This window comes from Helianthus annuus, chromosome 1 (genome assembly GCF_002127325.2).
Source record: "Helianthus annuus cultivar XRQ/B chromosome 1, HanXRQr2.0-SUNRISE, whole genome shotgun sequence".
NCBI lineage: Eukaryota > Viridiplantae > Streptophyta > Magnoliopsida > Asterales > Asteraceae > Helianthus > Helianthus annuus.
In genome coordinates this window covers 103,459,752-103,467,304 of record NC_035433.2, presented here as the reverse complement: position 1 = coordinate 103,467,304, position 7,553 = coordinate 103,459,752, and the positions used below count along the sequence as shown (strand labels likewise).

The 7,553-nt window shown below is 34.7% G+C and overlaps 2 long non-coding RNA genes across 10 annotated transcripts; both read right to left on the bottom strand.

The window, feature by feature from the left end:
• Positions 1–2,851: 2,851 nt before the first annotated feature.
• LOC118492147 lies at positions 2,852–5,065 on the bottom strand. 2 transcript variants are annotated; one of them, XR_004892594.1, is made up of 4 exons: positions 3,985–4,085; positions 3,581–3,881; positions 3,432–3,503; positions 2,852–2,905 (listed from the first exon to the last, which is right to left on the bottom strand). It is a non-coding gene; the product is annotated as an uncharacterized LOC118492147 (long non-coding RNA). The 2 variants fall into 2 exon arrangements; XR_004892593.1 differs by having other exon boundaries at positions 3,581–5,065.
• A 14-nt stretch (positions 5,066–5,079) lies between these two features.
• Positions 5,080–7,312, bottom strand: LOC110872233. Of its 8 annotated transcripts, XR_004892592.1 has the most exons (8): positions 7,180–7,312; positions 7,010–7,094; positions 6,346–6,729; positions 6,198–6,265; positions 5,735–5,957; positions 5,502–5,586; positions 5,347–5,413; positions 5,080–5,261 (listed from the first exon to the last, which is right to left on the bottom strand). It is a non-coding gene; the product is annotated as an uncharacterized LOC110872233 (long non-coding RNA). The 8 variants fall into 8 exon arrangements; XR_004892591.1 differs by lacking the exon at positions 5,502–5,586; XR_004892590.1 differs by having other exon boundaries at positions 5,242–5,413.
• Between the last annotated feature and the right edge of the window lie 241 nt (positions 7,313–7,553).

Genomic DNA, 7,553 nt, shown 5'->3' with positions numbered 1-7,553 from the left:
TAATATTGCTTTAAAGGAATTGCATAATAAAAAAATGTTTTATTTTCTTTAATTTGAGTATATGATTGCTACCTTGTTTTTAAATTAAAAAAAATATATAATATGCTATGTGATTATAAGTGTTTGTGTTCTCCGTTGCATTATCGCATTGTTCAAACACCCATCTAGTGTGTGTGTGTGTGTGTGTGTATACTAGCAGGATGCCTGCAAGATTCGGCGGGAATGACACATCGCATTGCGATACTCGTTTTTGGTAGCTTTCTTATTCACATAATATTTATTGTAGCGTCATTGTGATAGATATACATCAAAAGCGAATTAATCGGGTAATCACTTATAGTGTGATATGCATGCTTTAGTCAGTTCGGTTATTATACTCAACCGAAGGCGAAACCAAAGTCATCGGTTAGTCTATTTTATTAACCAATCTGTTTTCCTTTAATCACTTCAGTTTATTTGATTAGATTGACGGTTTTTTATTCGGTTCATTTAATTTCAGTTAATAGTGAAAACCAAACTTGAGCTAAAAATTTTGCTTAGAAATATATGAAATTGAGTTATAAATACATGATATGAAAGTATAAATATATGAAATGCAGATATAAAATATGAAATATATGAATCGGAGGTATAAAAGCTAGAAATATATAAAAATATGAATGATTCGGTTTGGTTCAGTTCAGCTAATGTTGGTTAAACGAGAGTACAAAAAAAAAATTGATAACCGGTTTTTGGTTAATTTGGTTTTTAGTTATTAGTTAATTCTGTTTTTTTGTTGATTTTTTATTTGCTTTAGGTTAACGATTTAGTTATTTCTCACCCATAACCGGTTTTGGTTGGTTAGATAATTATCCTCAAACGAAATCGATGCCATCGATTAGTCCATTTTATTATCCACTTCGTTTTCAATTAATCGATTTGGTTTATTCAGCTAGATCGATGGTTTTTTGTTTGATTTGTTTAGTTTCTGTTAATAGTCAAAACCAAACTTGGGCTAAAACTTTTAATTAGAAATACATGAATTTTAGGTATAAATACATGAAATAAATGTACAAGTACATAAATGGAGATATAAATACATAAAATGGGGTTATAAATATGAAATACATGAACCGAATGGTATAAAAGCAAGAAATATATGGAAATATGAATGGTTCAGTTCAGTTAATTTTTGTTAAATAAGGGTACAAAAATATTGATAACCGTTTTTGGTTAATTCGTGTTTCGGTTAATCAGTTTTCAGTTAACTCAATTTTTGGTTGATTTCCATTCAGTTTCGGTTAACGATTTAGTTTTTACTCACCCTTAGACACTGTTAATTACGTAACTTATCAATTTTTTAATTAAAAAATATTGGAATAATATACTCAAATTAAAGAGAATTAAATGCTCGTTTATATGGTGTAACATAAATATATATATATATATATATATATATATATATATATATATATACTAGTCACTTACCCGCGCGATGCGGCGGGAGTGGCAATTTACAATAGGATACTCGTTTACCGTTAGTTTATCCGTCGTTTGCCCGCGCGATGCGGCGGGAAACATATCACTTAGATTGGTGAGTTTAGGGCTATGTACGAGGCGGTTCGGTTTGAAAAATATCACTTAGGTTGGTGAGTAGGGACCCACGCGTTGCTCGTTTTTCTATTAAAATATATGGATGAGGTGAAATTCACAAAGGCTGAAAGGAACATGAATGATTTGGTGTTTGATATCAACACTATCAAGATGGTGTAAAATCGTCCATATTTCGCTTTCTCCATTAACAATCTTTTTAAAGTCCATAAGCGTGTGTCATATCAGTAGTTCAAGAGGAAGCTAGTGCAAGCTATATTGGCAGTTTCATGCTGGAGTAACAACATTTAGGAGCGAGGAACCATTGGATCTTCTTCAAAGTCCAATCAGGATTGACAAAATTTATGACAGAATGTCACAAATAAAGTTGAAGTAGCTGACTACGATGAAGTGGATACAAATTAAAAGTCAACACTTTAATGTCAAAGTCACGGTGATTAGAGACATTCTTTTGAAGGGATTGGTATTTGATACGTGCTAATTTAAGCATTATTCTTTTTTTTAACATATTTCTTAAAAAGCTCCAACTCACAAAACAGGGCAGACACACACCAAACCGGATTACATATATACAAAATTACACCAATCGGACCACAAAACGGTCATTCCTTTTAATTTAATGCTAATTCAAAATAACCCAACGATTTAATTTCTCTAATAATTTCTTCCACCTGCACTTCTTTGTTCTCGAATCTGAGACTGTTTCTAGCCCGCCACAAACACCAACATCCGACGATCAAAATTCCATGAAAGACGTTCTTAACCAATCCTGTCAAGCGCATAAGATTCTGCAACTCTAGGATATCTCTAACCGAGCTTACGACAAAGAGAGCTATTTTACACCATCTACTAATGTGCAGCCAAATCGTCGAAGCAATCATACATGAGCAAAACAAGTGACTCACTGTTTCATCGCTGTAATCACAAAATGGGCAGTTTGAGACTTCCACATTAATATTTAAGTCTATACAAGCCGCTCCCGTCGCATTTTTTTCCATTTCGGCTCTCCACACGAAAACAATACACTTCAACGGTAACCACTTGCACCATTCTAACACGTAGTTACCGCAATAATCGTTCCTTTTGGAAAGCATTCTCTTGACAGTACAAATTAAAAATTCATATAAGTTAGTCTCGATCCAAACCCACTTATCGTTAACTTCAGCCAAAGCCATAACGTCCATATCTCTTCTCAGCCAATTATACTCCGTAATTTCAAGAAAAGAAGCAGGACCACGTTTCCAGTTCCATTGCTTTTGTTTGTTCCCATCGACGCCACCTAAGTGCCTATCCACAGTGCATCTTTTTTCAGTCTCTGGTAGAGGTGCACAAAATAACCAGTTAATTAATCGTAATTGTAACCTTTAATAACCAATTTAGGAATAACCAGTTAGTGGTTATTTTTAACCGTAGGTTAGTAACCAGTTATAAGTACTTAGTACAAGAATCGGTTATTAACCAGTTTTTTAACCAATGGACCAATTAACAAAAAAAAAAAACGAAAAATTCAAAATAAAAAGGCAAAATAACCGGCTAATAACCCAAAATATCCGGTTAATTAACCTAATCGGTTAAAATGATTAACCGGACCAACTAAAAAAATAATTAATAAATGGGTCAGAATTAGCAACTATCATAAACAGGTCACACTTATTATAATAAATGGGTCAAGGTTACCATTTGAAACAAACAGGTCATAATGAGCTACTTTAGTAAACGGGTTAAACTCATCACTTTTAGTAAATGGGTCAGACTCGTCAATTTTAGAAACATTACTACTATTCAATGAAAATCTACGGCTTGGTTCTTAGCCATATACCACTTTCAGAGGAAATTGCAACCTGAAAAAGCAAAGCAATAAGAGCATCCTTCGCAGAAGTAGCAGTTTCCGAATCAGTAAACTGTACCAGCGCCTGAAATGCATATATATAGTAATAATTAAATATACTTTCTAATGCGGTCACGCTTGAAAGTAAAATCTTGAACACACCTGAAATCCAGCTGTCTTCTCAAAAGTTGTACAAACGCGATTTCAAACAGGCTTCTATGCAAGCACTACTTAATAGACAACAATGAAGAGACAAAATTCAGAAATATAATGCTGATAGAGCGGGTATCATTACCATCAATGGTTACCAAAAGTACATTTCCAGCAACAGCTGCAGATGTTTTGTTGTTCACAATTTCTTGCCGGTTGGAGTACTGTAGGTAGACAGTTTTCCCTCGTACCTGAGCTGTTCTGACGACGAAGCATAGTACGATATCTTAGCAATTTCTTGATTTTGTTCAGCCTACAACACCACATGAATTAACAACAGACAGGTAGAAGTCACAATGGTAGAAGTCACTTAAAAAACATTTAAAGATCATACAAGTACAAACAAGTCGGCTCACCCGTTATATATGCATATATCTGGAAAAAAAATTTAGTAAACTATTGCACCAAACCATAGACCTATTTATCTGCAGCTGCACCTTCAAAAGTCATCAATGGCTAATCTAGACTATTCTACTGCTGTTGCTCCGCTCCATTTTCTAACTCATATGTAGGCTCATCTTCTTGTCTTTTTGCAAATGAAAGTACACTTTTAAGAAAATTAGTTTCATCTTCTATATATTTTGAATGGTTTCTAAAGGGTGTACCTATTGGCACACCCATTTGCCTATCTACACACATTAAAAGGTGTTTTTTGTCCTTATATGCACACCCTGCAGTGTCGAATTGTGGCCAAAATGCTGCGTTTTGGTCCGGGTAACCGAAAAAGACTGACGGGTTTCTGACGGGTCTGTTGACCGGACCAAAACGTCGAGCTTTGGCCGCGTTTTGGTCCTGTCAACCAGACAAAAGACTGACACCCGGTCTGGTTGCATGACCAAAACACGGCCAAAGCTCGGCGTTTTGGTCCGGTCGACAGACCCGTCAGACACCCGTCAATCTTTATCTGGTTAACCGGACCAAAACGCCACGTTTTGGACACAGTTCGACACTGCAGGGTGTGCATATAAGGACAAAAACCACCTTTTTGGGGTGACTATCTACACACCAAGTGTGTAGATAGTTTGGGCCTTTCTAAATTAGTTATTTCGAAATGACCTAGCTCCTTTTTAGTTATATAAAAATTACCCAAAATGCCCCTACAGCTAATTAGGCAGTTTGACCCGTAATAGAAATTTCCCCATAAACAAAACAATTGTATTTATGAGGGCTGTTATTAAATGGACCAAGCCCAAAAATAATACATAATAATTCAGGTTTACAGACCTACATGACCATTCTAAATCATGAAATAATAAATTTGTGTAACATGAAACCTAATCAAAATTAACAAAATGCACACACAATAGTTAATAACAAAAAAAAAACAACCAAGTGTAAAATAGACTACTAATAACATTCAGTTACAGTTAATGCATATCAGTCGATATAAATGTAATCCATAGCAAATGCAAATCAAAATTAGGGCTTAAAATAAGAAAACTTATACCTATTACCTAGTGATGAAGTTAAAAGGATTGTTATCGCTAACGATGGCATAATCATTGGAAGTCCCAGCGAACGAACTACGGTCACCAAGATGATGCTCAAGGTAACAAACAACAGCTCCTTCTGCACCCGTCTATTTCTCTCGTCTTCAATTAACGATTCATTACCAAGTGATAAATATGATTCCCTGAAATGAAACATTTGGTTTAACTATAAAAAAGTTCAAATGCATAGATATACAAAGCTTATAAGTCATTTCCTTCTCATTTAACTTGTCACTCAGCCATGACCCATGACTCCATAAGGTGCAACCCTCAAGTTCCAGGCGATTCTTCGTTCCTAAAACATGAGATAGTTTTCATAAGCATATTTAACAGAAGTAGTCATTCGTATTTATTAAAAAAAAAAGTTTCAGAAGTGTCCTGACCCAAGCCGACCAATAACAAAATATTTCTATATTTTTCAACTTAAACTTGTTTAGGTAGGTCTGTTGCCCAATTGTGCCTGCCCGCCTAATTTGCATAACCGGGGTTAACATTGTCGTTATATAGAAGTATATGGTTTTGAGGTTCAACATTACAAAAACAAACTGAAACATGATCTACCTCCTCCCCAAATTATATAAATTCAAAAAGACATAAAAAATAACTATTAATTTACCTCATTTGAAGTTGGTATCAAAGTACCAATCCTTGTACAAGTAACCATATCGACCACTTAGATGTTTTAATATAAATTAAATTTATAATCGACCTGGTAGTAGAGACTAAGCTTTTGAATCATCCATAGAGGCGTGGATACAAATACGGGTCTGAAGACCATATGCAAGTTGTTTCATTTAGATAGAATTGGCCTAAAATATCCGTTTACAAAGTAGATGTACCTGCAAACATAATTACACCATTAACCTCCACGACTCACTATGTTTTGTAGTTATGAGCATACATATATATGTATATAGATGTCTATAATAAGCTCATGTATGTAGTGCATTGCAAATATAGCGGGAGGAACGCGATTATGACGTTACATAACCACCTTATGTGTTACGGTTTCAGCAATATGTATGTGTTTATGTCGTTCTCATTTATCTACTTGTAATCGGTTTTCTATTGAAGTGTACCTTCTAAGCATGGAAAGAGGCCACTTCTTACTAATATCTTCATGAACTTTGTCATTTTCTGGTTCTACCTACGCATATCACTGTCAAGATATAGCCACGTGGAAATGATGAATAAAGCACAAAGAGCATACAGTACGCTAGTTGGTACCTGATCAAATATATGATCTAAGATAACTTTATCCCAGTCTGGATTTTTTTTGTGTCCAAAAGACCCAGGACTGTGTCAAATTTACAAACTGAAGGGCCAGATAATGTGGTATTGACAGAAAGAGCTGAAGCAGATAATGTCAAATCTACTTCTCCATACATGTTCTTAGATGGTGGGTTTGCAGCCTGATAACCTATTTCAAATATTTCGAACAATCAGCTTGCAAATGAATATAAAATAAACAAAAAAACAAAACAGAATCTTAAGCTTCCCAAATTAGTGTCATAGTTGAGAAGGTGGTGCCACCGCTGGATGTTTCTTGACCCGGTTGTATCAACTCTGGTTGATGTACATGCTCTGCCCGCAATCGCTTCGACCCGCGCTCTATCAGTAAATTTCCATTAATTGGGTTTTCAAGAAACAAAAACCGTAGTTCTAAACATTAAAGAACCACTACAACATATCATGAAATGACATCAAAATTCAAGAACATAATACAGAATACACAAAACACCAGAACATACAAAAAAATATATACAAAATTATACAGCGATTCAAGTTGTATAACAAAACTATAACCTAACTGTGATGAAACCCTAAAATTACATTGTTATTTATTAACAACATAATCAAATAATAGAACTAAACGCTTACAGGGCCTTACAAATCGATCAAGTGATCCCGACATTGAATTGCAATAATCAACAAAACCGCTAAAAACTCATAATCGCGTTATCAAGCCACGAAATCTGCATCACAAGTTCACAACTGCAACTATGAGTTGAATTAATGAAAAAACAGTTCGTAATTGATCAGTTTATCTTAAAAATATACCTTTAAGTTCGCGATAAAGATAGAAAAACAGCCGGCAATGACCTGAAAGAAAGAGAGAGAAAGAGAGGAGAAAGTCTGATGAAGTTTGTGAGATGTGAGTTGTGAGAGAGGAGGGAATCGAAATGGCGATCCGTGTGAAGTGAATATCAGTCGTCCAGATCATGATCCGTGTGAAAAAGTGAAAAAGATGAACGGTTGATGATGAATAAGTTGAAGGGGTAAAAAGTTTGTGTTTTCTTATGCTTTAAATCTTGTACATTGTGCATTAAGTGTTTTTTCAACACCTTGTTCAATTACCATCTTGTCCTTCACATATCCTTATTAAAGTAGTATAGATATATAATAACTGTTTTGGTCAAAAATCAGACAAGGAT